Source organism: Ovis aries, chromosome 1 (genome assembly GCF_016772045.2).
Source record: "Ovis aries strain OAR_USU_Benz2616 breed Rambouillet chromosome 1, ARS-UI_Ramb_v3.0, whole genome shotgun sequence".
NCBI classification, from domain to species: Eukaryota; Metazoa; Chordata; class Mammalia; order Artiodactyla; family Bovidae; genus Ovis; species Ovis aries.
Genome location: NC_056054.1, coordinates 220,861,338 through 220,877,254, shown reverse-complemented (window position 1 = coordinate 220,877,254; position 15,917 = coordinate 220,861,338).

The window sequence follows — 15,917 nt, the reverse complement described above, 5'->3', positions numbered from 1 at the left end:
CAGAGAGTTCCCTTGTACCCCAGAGTCCATGATTTACATTAGAATTCATTCTAGTATACGCTAAGAATTTAGACAAATGTATAATGGATGGCATGTGTCCATTATAGCAGATGTAAACCTTTAACAGATATTTCCTTATTTTGCACAGAAATCTGTAATTGCCTTTTTCACTAAATATCTGTTTAGGTCCATAGAGACCCACCTTACTTTTTGATAATATTGTAGAATCTCATGAGCATGTGCTTGAATTTAATTAAAAAACCTTATTGATAGATGTTTAGTTTTCTAGTCTACTGTTTTTTACCATAAAAGGTACACAATGAATATTCTTACTCATTTACCTTGCCATTTCATGTACAAATTTCTGGGATAGTATGCATAACATCTAGATAGTACAGGGAAAATTTTCATTATCCTTGGAACCATAAACATTTTTCTTTTAATTACAGTTATATCATTTAAGCAATTTAAGCAATTCTAACCAACTGAAACCACAGTTTGATTATCAATAAATTGGCAGTAGTAATAACCTTCTCACAGGATTCTGAAGATAGAATGAGGTAAATCATATAGTTTATTTTTAAAACTGCAAATAGTGTGCATAGTTTTATTGCTACATGTTTTGTGCAGCTGTGAGATTATCAACTTGTCAGTTGTTATCACTTCTCTGAAACAGAAATATTCACTGAAATTCATGCTATAAAGATCTGAGGGTGAGTGTGCAGAAGAACACTGTAAGGAGAATTCCAGCAAGCTGGTCAGCCTTTGAAGTGAACTTCAGAACATCCCAATGCAAAGAGTCTACTGGGGCTTCCTGGATTAGCTACAGGCCTTCATGACTGTGTGTGAAGGCTTGGCTCAGCTTGAAAGCAAAGTAAGAGACTTTAACTATTAGACAGCTCCCAGAATTGTCCTGAAAACAGAGGCTGCCAAGATAATATGGTGGCTCCAAAGTGACAAATCCTGAAAAGTAACAGTCCCCAGAAACAACCTGCCCCTGTGACCTCTTTAAGTAACTATATTCGAACTTTGGCCCCAAGGAATAGAATGTGAAATTAGATGCTGTTTGTCCCATGACAATATTCCCCCTAAAGGATGACCCAAGATGGGGAGGTGATGGTGTTCAGAGAGTTATCAGCTACAGGGATCTAGTTGAGCTGGGCCAATTGTAGAATAGAGGTTATTCTAAGGAAAAGTGAAGGCCTGAAGTTCCCTGAGGGTTTTTCCTGTACAGGAAACCCCAGTGCTAGCAATTTATAGAAGTTACAAATGTAGGAGTACCAATAATGAGATGTGAAAGTGATAATAAACACATTTTGATTAACTAATCTATAGTAAATTTACTTCACAATATTGGAAACCTTATTTTTAAAAAAAGCACTGTTGGATGAAGAGGCAATCATACTATATGCCAAAGAGTGTAAAAAAATAAATTTTGGAGATTACCAAGTAATCACTAAATATGTTCTTATACTGGATTGGTGACAGTCATGATTCTCTCAGCTTTTCAAATTGTATAGCTCCTTTTTTTCTCTTTTTTCATGGCTCAGAACAATAACCATTTTATCTTTCACATTTCTGTGGGTTAACTCTGCTTAACTGAGTAATTCTTCTATGCCAGGCAGCGCGAGCTGGTTTCTAGTCCTAGGAAAGCTTGCTTAGACTGGACCATTGAGATGGCTCATCCCATGCTCATCAACTCACAGCTTGCCTGGCCTATTAACCAGAGCTTCTTTCCATAAGCTGAGTTCTCAGGGTGGGGTTCAGAGCCTAAGGAGTGTCTAAAGAGTGAAATTCTAAGATTAAGAAAACAGAAATGTCCGGTCTTCAAAAAGTCTTGACCTAGAACTAGCACAGCACCATCTCTGCCATATTCTAAGGGGAAATGCAGTCAATCACTCAGTGGAAAGTTTTTATGACAAATAGTTTGCAGCTATTTTTAATCTCTCTCACAAGGATACGCAGTACCAGATTCCCAAAATTTACCATTAAAGTCCCAGATAGTGAGTGTTATGTGAGGTTAATGATTCTTAGATAGATGGCTTTCCTCTTTTGTCTTTGATTCTGCCTGAAATTGTGTAATCTTGGGAGGAACTAGAGTATATTTTCCTAAGCTTCAGAGCAATTTGACAACTCTTTTCCCCCTAGCATTTATTTCTCCTAATATAGCACAATCTTCCCAATGAAAAAAGAATTCTATTAGGAATATAGTTGATCCATGTCACTGAATGCAAATTCATTATTAACTCTTAGGTTAATGATTCAAATTGATACGGAACTTGGTAACAAGAGATTGGTGTTAGTCAATCTGCTTTGAGTAATTATAAACTGAGAGTCTTCCTTCTTATCTAGCATAAAATAATATGAAGAATCCTCAAAATAATCATGAATGTTCTTAATAATGTGAAAACAAAACACAGGCCAAACTAATCTTTTGCCAAGTAATGTTTTACATAGAAATTCAAGTTGCCTGGCCCTGTTGAAAGTATACATTTAATCAGCATCAGTATTAATCAGACTGAAATTTAATAAAACTAATTTTCTTCCTGGTATACGTAGTAATTCTTACATTGTAGAGTCACACCATCTGCTGTGACAATAATATTTTGGGGATTTCTTAAAGAAAAAATAATCATATATGCTGTAAAAATTGAAGCTGCAGTGGCATCCTTAAAATGCATCAATTCTGATGTTTATAATGGCCTACAGAAAGCCTCAAGCTATCTCTACATTCCAAAGAATTTAAAGCAGCAGTTTCCAATATAAACTAATCAAGAGCTGTCACAGGAGTTTACACCATCTGGCATCACATAAACCCAAGACTTCACTTAACATTGAAGTTCAGGAGTTTCACTCTCTCTAACTCGTTTGGATTTCCACAGTGTATGCAATCAATAAAAAAGGATACACGCACACTACAAAGCCTGTGATATGTCTGAAACCACAAAAGCCATTTTTCAATCATTTCTCACCCACTTGTTGTTAAAGTTACTGTGGCTGCTATACATTCTTCTCAATGACCTCCACCATGTCATTATTGTACTCCTCAGCTCTGACTGGTTCCTTCTTACAGTTTCTAAATCTGCTGAAGAAATGGAGTTCGTTCGTTCTTCTACCAAGTTTGCTGAGCCTCTTTCTGACCATTGCTATGAGCTCCTTATTAAGTAAATTACTTATCTCTATTTCATTTGGATTTTTTTCTTGGAGTTTTATTTTGTTCTTTTGTTTGGAACGCATTTTATTTTTTCATTTTGTTACACTTTCTGAATAGTTTCTATGAATTGAGTGAAATAGCTACCTCTCCCAGGCTTAAAGGTGTGCCCTTACTTGTAAGCATCCTTTGTGTAGACTGTGTGCACCAGATGACTGGAGCTATAGTGTGTGTGACCAGAGGAAGTCCAAGGATTGCTACTCCTAGGTCAGTTTGGCAGGCTGGCAGGACCTGGGTTGGGCACAGGATGAGGTCCATCCTAAGGGTACACAAACAATGGTGTTTGCCTGGTGCCTCCAGCCTTGGAGAGAGTCCCAGCAGTTGCCCAAGCATTTTGACAGATATTTTAAGGTTAATTGAATTTCCTTTCCATTTAATCTAGGGACCCTAACAACTGATGTTTTTTCACTGTGTCCCAGAGCAGATTCCTCTGTGATTCTCTTTCTACTTACTGCAGGACACTATGTCAGGGGTTGGCTTCCTGTGGATACATCTCCATCTTCCCTGCACATTTCTTTGTAGTCCCTCTATGTTCAGAAGCAGTTCAATCAGTCCCCTGGTCTCCTTTAGGAAAAACTACTCTGTGTGTAGGTGTAGATTCAGTGTGTCTGTGGAAGGAAATGAGTACAGGATCTTCTTTTGCTGCCACCTTAGACCTCCCCCAAATCTCCTTTTTTATGGCACTGTTTTCTTTGACAGTCACATATTAAACAGAGGAGTCAAGTAATATCACTAGAGTTTTTGCTGTTTTTATATGAGTTTCTATTTTCTAGTTTATCTCAGCCATATCGATGAAATGGTTAATATTTAAATATATGTATAGGGAAATATTAATATATTTAATTATGATTAATTACATTTTAGAAACATTCTAGCTAGCTTAAATCTGTTTTCCACCTTTCTCTAAATTTAGTTTTCACCTTGTTTTTACTTGAATTTTTTCTTTTGGCTTTTATTGAGATTTATTAATAATTAACATATAGCACTCTACATTTACCCTGACCCCGTTAGTTGCTCAGTCATGTCCAACTCTTTGCAAGTTCATTTAAGGACAGCATAATGGCTGACATATATACCATAAAATGATTAACACAATAAGTTTAGTTAACATCCATCATCTTATGTAGATTAAAAAAAAGAAAGATAGTTTTTCCTTTTGATGAGGAATTTTAGGATCTACTCACTTAGCAACTTTCAAATATATTATACAGTAATGTTAACTACATTAACAGTTAATGTTAAAAGGGAACATTTCATGCAAAGATGGGCTCAATAAAGGACAGAAATGGTATGGACCTAACAGAAGCAGAAGATATTAAGAAGAAGTGGCAAGAATACACAGAAGAACTGTACAAAAAAGATCTTCATGATCCAGATACTCACAATGGTGTGATCACTCACCTAGAGCCAGACATCCTGGAATGTGCAGTCAAGTGGGGCTTAAGAAGTATCACTATGAACAAAGCTAGTGGAGGTAATGGAATTCCAGTTGAGCTATTTCAAATCCTGAAAGATGATGCTGTGAAAGTGCTGCACTCAATATGCCAACAAATTTGGAAAACTCAGCAGTGGCCACAGGACTGGAAAAGGGCAGTTTTCATCCAATCCCAAAGAAAGACAACACCAAAGAATGCTCAAACTACCGCACAACTGCACTCATCTCACACACTAGTAAAGTAATGCTCAAAATTCTCCAAGCCAGGCTTCAGCAATAGGCAAACCGTGAACTTCCAGATGTTCAAGCTGGTTTTAGAAAAGGCAGAGGAACCAGAGATCAAATTGCCAACATCCACTGGATCATGGAAAAAGAAGAGTGTTCCAGAAAAACATCTATTTCTGCTTCATTGGCTATGTCAAAGCCTTTGACTGTGTGGATCACAATAAACTGTGGAAAATTCTGAAAGGGATGGGAATACCAGACAACTTGACCTGCCTCTTGAGAAACCTATATGCAGGTCAGGAAGCAAGAGTTAGAACTGGACATGGAACAACAGACTGGTTCCAAATAGGAAAAGGAGTATGTCAAGGCTGTATATTGTCACCCTGTTTATTTAACTTATATGCAGAGAACATCATGAGACACGCTGGGCTGGAGGAAGTACAAGCTAGAATCAAGATTGCCAGAAGAAATATCAATAACTTCAGATATGCAGATGACACCACCCTTATGGCAGAAAGTGAAGAAGAACTAAAGAGCCTCTTGATGAAAGTGAAAAAGAAGAGTGAAAAAGTTGGCTTAAAGCTCAACATTCAGAAAACGAAGATCATGGCATCTGGTCCCATCACTTCATGGCAAATAGATGGGGAAACAGTGGAAACAGTGTGAGACTTTATTTTTCTGGGCTCCAAAATCACTGCAGATGGTGATTGCAGCCATGAAATTAAAAGACACTTACTCCTTGGAAGGAAGGTTATGACCAACCTAGACAGCATATTCAAAAGCAGAGATATTACTTTGCCAACAAAGGTCCTTCTGGTCAAGGCTATGGTTTTTCCAGTGGTCATGTATGGATGTGAGAGTTGGACTGTGAAGAAAGCTGAGTGCCGAAGAATTTGTGCTTTTGAACTGTGGTGTTGCAGAAGACTCTCGAGTGTCCCTTGGACTGCAAGGAGATCCAACCAGTCCATCCTAAGGGAGATCAGTCTTGGTTGTTCATTGGAAGGACTGATGTTGAAGCTGAAACTCCAATACTTTAGCCACCTGTAGCAAAGGGTGGACTCATTGGAAAAGACCCTGATGCTGGTAAAAATTGAAGGCAGGAGGAGAAGGGGACGACAGAGGATGAGATGGTTGGACGGCATCATCGACTCAGTGGACATGGGTTTGGGTGGACTCCGGGAGTTGGTGATGGGCTGGGAGACCTGACGTGCTGCGGTTCATGGGTTTGCAAAAAGTCAGATACGACTGAGTGACTGAACTGAACTTAATGTTAACTGGAGTCATCATGTTTTACATTGTATCTCTGGTATGTACTAATTTTATAACTGGAAGTTCCCATCTTTGACCACCTTCATCCAATTCCCCCATCCCCCATCCCCACTTCTGATAACCACAAATCTGATCTCTTAAAACAAACAAAAATAATTCTTGATTCTTATAAACATGCTATGGTTTTCTACACATTATTTCTAATAGAACTGCTTTTTACCACAGTTAAAATAAAGACATTTTGAACGTAAGAAATCTTACCTAAGCTATCACCGTCAAGGCTCATTTATCTAAAGTAGTCTACAAAGGCAAGGTACACTGTTGGATGAAATAAGCAATAAAAATGATCATCTCTCCATCTCGCAACATATAATTCTTTGTTCAGTTACCCTAATTGGTCCAACTAAATAACTAGTCAAACGATATCTCAATGTTTCCCTCAATCATCTTTACCTAGACTGAGCTGGCTTTATAGCATATATATATAAATAAGGGCAGTTGTGCATATCAGACTCAAACACAAATACAATCTAGATGTTTATCTCTTTACTCCTTGTCATTGTCTTGTGAGAGTTAATCTTTTCTCATTCTCCTGGAGAAGGAAATGGCAACCCACTCCAGTATTCTTGCCTGGAAAATCTCATGGACAGAGGAGCCTGGTGGGCTATGGTCCATGGGGTCGCAAAGAGTGGGGTATAACTGAGAGACTAACACTTAATCTTTTCTCATTCTCCAGAACTACTGGAGCTGGACCAAGGTAAATGTCTGTGTTCATACACAAGTCTTGCAGCTCAGTGTGTATAGGTACATATGGGCTATTTTAGAAAAATCTCGTTAATCAACCTTGAAGGAATTATTTCCAGGATTCATTGTTTGATTTAAAAAAAGTCATTTGAAGGATCTCTTCTAGAAGAGTAACATTTATTTTTCTATCATTTTATTTCAGAATTATCCAAGACCCAAGAGAGAAAGAAAATGTAATAACCCTTTTCTAGACATCTTAGTTATTTGAATAGGAATGTCCAGGTTGTCTATCTCCCCTTTCTGAAATAATTTCTTAGAATCATTCTTATACTGTCCTCTTTTTGTTTGCTGTATTTTTTACATATGGCAATGAATGTGGGTAGAGTTCACATAAGGGCACTATTAACCTAAAGATCTCTCCTTTTCCTTTCCTTTTATCATCACAGCTCATGAATATCTAAAATTAAAATGTAAAAGTTATTTATTTATAATACCCTTGAAACGTATTAGTATGGTTATGACAAGAAAATTAACAGTACTTTTACCTATTTATATTTGAAGGTGGCATAGCTCTTTTAAAGGTCAATTAAAAATTTGTTAGCATAGATCCTGTGACTATTCCTAAAGAGAAAAGCTTAAAAATGGAAGCCATAAAATAGTGAGGTTATGTTTTAAGAGTTGAAAGATTAAATGGAAAGGGTCTTCTCTAAAAGGTTCCATTTAAAATTGTGTCAGGTTTCCAGCCAAATGATAGAGGAGATACTTATCAGAACAGAACGGAGACACAAACCTTTAAAAACCACTGGGCAAAAGCTAACCAGTTTTTGACTTAGGCTTTTTGAGCAATTCATTAAAATTTCAGCTTCTGGACTCATTAATGGCATAATGTAGCTTCAAAAGCACCCCACACTTGTCAGGCAGCCAAAGGTTATCTTTGCCACACAGGATTGAGAAGTTTGGGCAAGCCTTTAATTTGTTTTGTTTTGTTTAAATGAAAGTAAAGGCCATATAGTAGGAGTGCATGCAGATTTAATCTTGCTGGAATGCAATTTAACAGTATCTATTTTTAGACATAAAACTTTTAAAATGAGCATTCACTTGCTTTTTATTTGAAGTTTTCTAAAAGCAGAATACTTTGGGGCTTCCCTTGTAGCTCAGTCGGTAATGAATCTGCCTGTAGTGCAGGAGACTCCAGTTTGATCCCTGGGTTGGGAAGATCCCCTGGAGAAGGAAATGGCAACCCACTCCAGTATCCTTGCCTGGAAAATCTCATGGACAGAGGAGCCTGGTGGGCTGCAGTCCATGGGGTCGCAAAGAGTCGGGCATGACTGAGCGACTAACACTAACACTAAAAGCAGAAAGAGAAAGAAAACACCAACCAACCAACAGAAAACAAAACAAACCAGAAGTAAAGTTTCAGACACAAATTGGTACGTGATTTTGAGAGAAGCAGGACAGGGAAACGGGAAGCCAATGAAGTGTGAGCTGATAAACAGTTTACCTCTGTGGGCAACTTGGCCCCAAATACACTGGGGACCACGTGAGACACTGTAAGACAGGTTTCATGATTGTACCACTGAGAACTGAGGAAGCTGGAAGATTTACCCACCAACTGTCCCCTTTTATTGATAGAAGGTCACTTCATGGGCATGAACTTCCTTGTTCATCTGGCCTTATGTTGCCAAGTAGGCTAACTATAGCATTCAGAGAATACTTCGAGGTGGAAGAACTCAGGAAACCATCAGGCTATATGGGAATTGTTTGCAGATGACTTTCTGGGTGGGCAAAGAGATTGAGAGGTGGGCCACTAACGTCCTCTGCTATGCCCTTTGACCTAGGGAATCACACGTAGAAACATATTCTTTCATCATGCCTCTCATATTGCATTCATCATACAGTGAATTGAGGAGTGCTAACAGTAAAATTTCTAAAAGATTTTGTTATATGTACATAATTATGGACAAAACCAGTGGGTTTTTGGTTAGTGGTAGAATTTATCAAAAATTCATCTTTTCCAATAATCAAATTTCCACTGAAACTATGACCTATTAGAGATGTTTGTGAATATAGAGCTGTAGTCACAAAACACCCTGCTATTGTGAGTTGCCTGTTAATATGATCGAATGAATATTTTTAGGAGACTGAAGAGATCCTCTACAGGGTTACCAGATTTGGCAAATAAAAATGCTGGACATGCAGTGTATTTATTTTCTCAAGAGTCATAACAAAGTACTGCAAACTGGGCACCTTCAAACAGCAAAAATTTCTTGTTTCTCAGTTAGGAGACTAGAAGTTTATAATCACCATATCAGCAGGGCCAGGCTCTCTCTGCAGGCTCTGCAGGGGAAGGATCCTTTCTTGATTCTTCAGCTTCTAGTGGTTGCCAGTACTCTTCAGTGTTACTCAGCTTGTAGAAGTATCATCATTCCCATCTCTGTCTCCATCTACACTTGGCCTTCTTCCCTCTGTGTCTGTGCGTCTGTGTTTCCTTATAAAAACATTTGTGATTGAATTTAAGGTCCACCATCATCCAGTAGAACTTCATCTTAACTTGATTACAAAGCAAAGACCCTATTTCCAAACAAGATCACACTCACAGGTTCCAGGTGGCACACATTTTGGGGACTCACAATTTAACTCAGTGCATGTGTGCTAAGTCACTTCAGTCATGTCCAACTCTGCAACCCAATAGACTGTAGCCTGGCAGGCTCCTCTGTCCATGGGATTCTCCAGGCATGAATACTGGTGTGGGCTGCCATGTCCTCCTCCAAGGGATCATCCCAGTTGAGGAATCTTCCCAATTCAGGGATCAAACACAAACATCTTACATCTCCTGCATTGGCAGGTGGGTTCTTTACTACTAGCACCACTTGGGAAGGCCCAGTTAAATTTGACTTTCAGATGAACAATGAGTACTGTCCCAAAATATTACAAGGAGAATACTCATACTAAAAATCACCTGCCTACTTGAAACTAAAATTTAATTGGATACTCTAATTTTTATCTGGAAAAATTATTCCTAGAGGCTACTCAGGATTTTCATTATCACCTCATTTCCACAGTCCTTTTGAAAAAAACTCAGTTTTACTTTAATTGTAACCCACTTCATCTAAATAATTGCATAAATAACCTTCTTCCTCTTTTGCCCCAATTTCTCCTGAAGTCTGAAGTATTGATGAATTTGTCTTAATGAATATTTATTGAATTATCCACAATATATAAGGATAACATGAAAAATGAGTATGGACCCTCAGGCAGATGCTAGAAGAAGAGAAGTAGGATGTGCTCCCTGCCCCCAGAGAACCTATGTTAGCTAGAGTGATGAGAAAGACACCTCTCCTGTAACTGCTGCAAGACAGAATATGTACCACCAAAGATGTATGAACAAAGTGGAAGGAACATGAATTCATTAGTATCCTCCCATTCTGGAAGGTTCAGGCCTGGTTTCGTGGAAAGGTGGCTTTTGAATTGAGCCTCAGAAGATGGAAGCAAAAAAAAAAGAAGAAGAAAATGGAAAGGTTAATATGTTCTAGGTAGAAAGAAGAACTTGACCAAAGGAAGGCATCATTTGCCCATTAAACTATGAATCACCTAATTCAGTGGTTTCTAACTTTATTGTCTATCAGAAGTCCCATGTTCTGAATGTCTATCAGTTTAGTTCAGTTCAGTCGCTCAGTTGTGTCCGACTCTTTGGGACCCCATGAATTGCAGCATACCAGGCCTCCCTGTCCATCACCAACTCCTGCATATCACTCAGACTCATGTCCATCAATTGGTGATACCACCCAGCCATCTCATCTTCTGTCGCCCCCTTTTCCTCCTGCCCCTAATCCTTCCCAGCATCAGAGTCTTTTCCAATGAGTCAACTCTTCCCATGAGGTGGCCAAAGTACTAGAGTTTCAGCTTTAGCATCATTCCTTCCAAAGAACACCCAGGACTGATCTCCTTTAGAATGGACTCATTGGATCTCTTTGCAGTCCAAGGGACCCTCAAGAGTCTTCTCCAACACCACAGTTCAAAAGCATCAATTCTTCAGTGCTCAGCTTTCTTCACAGTCCAACTCTCACATCCATGCATGACCACTGGAAAAACCATAGCCTTGACTAGATGGACCTTTGTTGGCAAAGTAATGTCTCTGCTTTTCAATATGTTATCTAGGTTGGTCATAACTGTCCTTCCGAGGAGTAAGCGTCTTTTAATTTCATGTCTGCAATCACCATCTGCAGTGATTTTGGAGCCCAGAAAAATAGTCTGCCACTGTTTCCATTGTTTCCCCATCTATTTCCCATGAAGTGATGGGACCAGATGCCATGATCTTCGTTTTCTGAATATTGAGCTTTTAAGCCAACTTTTTCACTCTCCTCTTTCACTTTCATCAAGAAGCTTTTTAGTTCCTCTTCACTTTCTGCCATAAGGGTGGTGTCATCTGCATATCTGAGGTTATTGATATTTCTCCCAGCAATCTTGATTCCAGCTTGTGCTTCTTCCAGTCCAGCATTTGTCATGATGTAATCTGCATATAAGTTAAACAAGCAGGGTACAATAGACAGCCTTGACATACTCCTTTTCTTATTTGGAACCAGTCTGTTGCTGCATGTCCAGTTCTAACTGTTGCTTCCTGACCTGCATATAGGTTTCTCAAGAGGCAGATTGGGTGGTCTAGTATTCCCATCTCTTTCAGAATTTTCCACAATTTATTGGGATCCACACAGTGAAAGGCTTTGGCATAGTCAATAAAACAGAAATAGATGTTTTTCTGGAACTTTCTTGCTTTTTCCATGATCCAGCGGATGTTGGCAGTTTGATCTCTGGTTCCTCTGCCTTTTCTAAAACCAGCTTGAACATCTGGAAGTTCACAGTTCACCTATTGCTGAAGCCTGGTTTGGAGAATTTTGAGCATTACTTTACTAGCATGTGAGATGAGTGCAGTCGTGCCGTAGTTTGAGCATTCTTTGGTATTGCCTTTCTTTGGGATTGGATGAAAACTGCCCTTTTCCAGTCCTGTGGCCACTGCTGAGTTTTCCAAATTTGTTGGCATATTGAGTGCAGCACTTTCACAGCATCATCTTTCAGGATTTGAAATAGTTCAATTGGAATTGTCTATAGTTTATCCCAAAGGGTGCTGATTTAGCAGGCCCAGAATGGTTTAATTTTTTAAAAAGCTCCACAAGAATCACAGTGTACAATTTAGACCCTACTGTGCAATAACTCAAACACAACCTAAATTTATATTTGGTTTTCATATCAGTCCAAAGTCACTATGGTAAAATAGGGTTGGGTTTGGTAAAGGTAGATTGAAATGGGAACACTATTGTGTGTTTCCAAACAGAAGTTATTTTTAGATCTACTCAGTGGTCCGAATAGAGAATTTTATCGCCAGGAAAATTTTTCATTAATACAAGTCCCTTTTCCTTCCTTTCACAAGTACTAAAAAGAAAAAAATCTTCTCATGAGTAAAAAATGTTACTTATTTCTCATTAAACAGTTGAAAATCAAAGAGTATTTTCCATTCTGAAATAATTTCTAAGTGCTCCATTACGAATGGTTTCCAATTAGTGACATTAAATGAAGACTGGACAACCTCAGTTCTAAACAGGAACAAACCTATATTGATTGATAATTTATTTTAGATTACCAATATAAATGAGTCAGGAGCTCCTGAGGTAAAAATTGCACCAGAATAAAGGGTATAGCTGTTTTCATACTAACCACCAAAAAATTGTCTAAAAATAACAGTTTAAATAACTAAAAATAACAGTGTGAGTCAAACTCTAAGAAATGCAGTCCGTAGCTTGTTGTGTCTCTGCATTTCAAATAGTTTCTAATTTAAAAAAAAAAAAAAACCTCATCAAAACAGGAAAAATATGCAACTCTCCCTGATGGCTCCCATGGTAAAGCGTCTGCCTGCAATGCGGGAGACTCGGGTTCGATTTCTGGGTCGAGAAGGTCCCCTGGAGAAGGAAATGGCAATCCACTCCAGCACTCTTGCCTAGAAAATCCCATGGACGGAGGAGCCTGACAGGCTATAGTCTGTGGGGTTGCAAAGAGCCGGACACGACTGAGCGACTTCACTTTCACTTTCCAGATAGGAAGATGAACTTCCAGAGAGTTGTTCCCTGATGGCATGAACAATGCTTAGAGTCTTTAACAAGGAAAGGTTTTGTTCTCTTTATTTTAGGAAGGCCTCCAATTTTAAATATCAAGCACATTGTGTTGGGCTTCCTAGGTGGCGCTAATGGTAAAGAACTCCCTGCCAGTGGAGGAGTCCCAAGAGAAGCAGGTTTGATTTCTCCATTGGGATGATCCCCTGGAGAAGGGCATGGCAACCCACTCCAGTATTTTTGCCTGGAGAGTCCCCATGGACAGAGGAGCATGGTGGGCTACAGTCCCTAGGGTCGCATAGAGTGGACATGACTTAGTACGCACACACGAACACTGTATTCTCTCTTTGTAAAGGTCAGTGTAGGTCATCGACATATCAGGAAATAATGATAACTAACATTTGTGATTTGTGAAGCACCTGTGCTTCCTCAGTCGCATTTGGTTGCTAATAGTTGTGATGGGTGGGGAGAGACCGAGCCCACTGTGAGCAGTACCTTTACCATCCAGGTAATCAGTATGCGGTTTACGGACGTCCCTAGAGATATACAAGGCCACACAGCTTCTTAGTGAGAGAAGCAGGGTTGAACTTAATGCACAACTGTGACTAACAGTCTAGTGGTCTTCCTATCATGCTAGGATGTTTCAAACTTTTCAGGAAAAGTTTGTCCGCATGGAATACTGCAACAGGGCAGAGAATGGGCAACTGTTCTCTTCAATTCTGATCTGTGAGAAGTATTATCAGGAAGCGGGTTAAATAACTGAGAAGCAGCTATTGGAGATATACAACCTGTATTAGGAGATAATATCTCTGTGGTTTGGTTTTAAAACAACTTAGTAAGCTGATCAATATGTTCAAGTAACAGTCTATGAAATTCTATTTGAAAGCAAAGCTGCTGGATTAAAAAATCCAAAGATAAAATCTGAAAATGTAAGCTGTTGGTAATCCTCTTTATCATTTTGAAGAAATTAAAATCACAATAAAAGTGAGAAATGAAGGGTTTAAAAAGAAAATATGAAAACTAATTCTGCAAAATTTCATTTCCTATCAAGTCTTAATAGTCATTAAACCCTGAGTATGGAGGTTCATATGACAGGCCTTGAACTGTTTCAGCAATAATGAGGTGGTTCTATAATCAAACAACATTGTTTGTAGTAGAAAGTGGAATGCCTATTTTACCATTCTTAGTTTAAATAAAGTGACAGAAAATCAACCAAATAATGTCCCATCTGGATCACCTTAAGGGACCCATAGTTTCATTAATTCTGAACTTTGAGAGTTCCTTAGCAAACAGGAACAAAAGCTGACTATCCAACAATAGGGAACAGTTAACTATATTATGATGTTTCCCTTAAGTGGCATATTAGCTCATCATGAATTTTTATTGACATGGCAAAACACCCATGATCTAATATTAGTTGTGGAAAAAACATGATGCCAATTGAATTCATCTGTGAGGGCTGCCGTGACAAACAACAGAAATTAATTTTCCCACTGTTTTAGAGACTAGAAGTCCATTTAAAGATATTGGCACTTGGAGGCCACTCTCCTGGGCTCGCAGATGGCTACCTCCCAACGTGGGCTGTCTTCTGCATATGCTGGCTCCTGTGTCTTCCTCTGCTTTTAAGGACACAGTCATGGGGCCCCATCCTAACAGCCTCATTTTACCTTAATCACCTCTCTAAAGACTTTGTCTCCAAATAAGTTCACATACTGAGATACTGGGATTTGTGACTTCATCATGTGAATTTTGAAGGGACATAATTTAGTCCATTACACCAATTATATGCAGAAAGATTCTCCTCTGGCTATATGTATAGGTATATGTTATGACCAAAACTAAATGGAAATATGACAAAAATTAACAGAAATAAATGAGTAGGATAAATGAGGTTAATTTTATTTTCACCTTACGTTCTTCTAAACTTTAAGACAATACATGGTAATTTAAAGAGAAAGGAATCAAATTATTAGTCATGAAATATCAGGGCATCTGCTTAAGAAAGTATTATAATAGCGAGCAAAAGAACTTCTACACTAATCTGTCTATATACATGATTATCTTTTTTGTTCTTTTATTTCTTTTCCTTTTCTTTTTTTAAAACTATAAACTATTGCTCCAGCAATAGTCTTAGTCACCCAAGAAGTAATATTGGAAAGAGCAAAACTACTCTAGTTAATGCAAGGCCATTTTCTTTGTAACCTGTAAAGAATTCTGTTGCCCACAGTAAATTTTTAAGTACTTTGAGAGCACAGACTAAATCTTATTCATCTTTAAAACTTTTAATACCTAGCATAGTGCCTTCAACTGAACACATACTCAATAAATCTGTCCAAAGACAAGACACTGAAGTATCTCACAGATATTTCTTAAATAAGAAGACAACAGAAAATGTACTGGATTTAAGTCAAAGCAATTCAGCTCAAGTCCTTGTTCTGCTAAATAACATACAGGTAACTTTCATCAATTCACACAATTTTTTGTGCTTTGGTTTCCTCGTGTGGTGGTAGTGCAAAAGAAAAAATCCATTTTCTTAACAGCTGGTCTAGGTCCAGGAAGAGAATTGTCTTAATTTAGAAAAGGTCTATGATAAGACACTTGGGATAGAGATAAGGTCCTGAGAATAGGAGCCAAGACCAAAAAATAAATAAAAATAAAATAAGTCTCTGTTGTTTCTTCACATGAGAAAGTGAAAATTTCATCCTTAATTTTGAAGGGAGAGTGCAAAGAGGAATAAAAATCAACGAGGAAATAGAAGGAAAGAAAGAGATATGACAGCAAGATGGAAGAGTAAGAGTCTGGGATATAATATATGATGTCACCACACTGGCAATTGCTGCAGTGAGGCAGGAGAAGGGGTTAATATAAATTTTAAGCTGTTAGCTGCATAAGGTCCAAGTTGATCACTCATCAAATTTTCCAAATTTCAAAG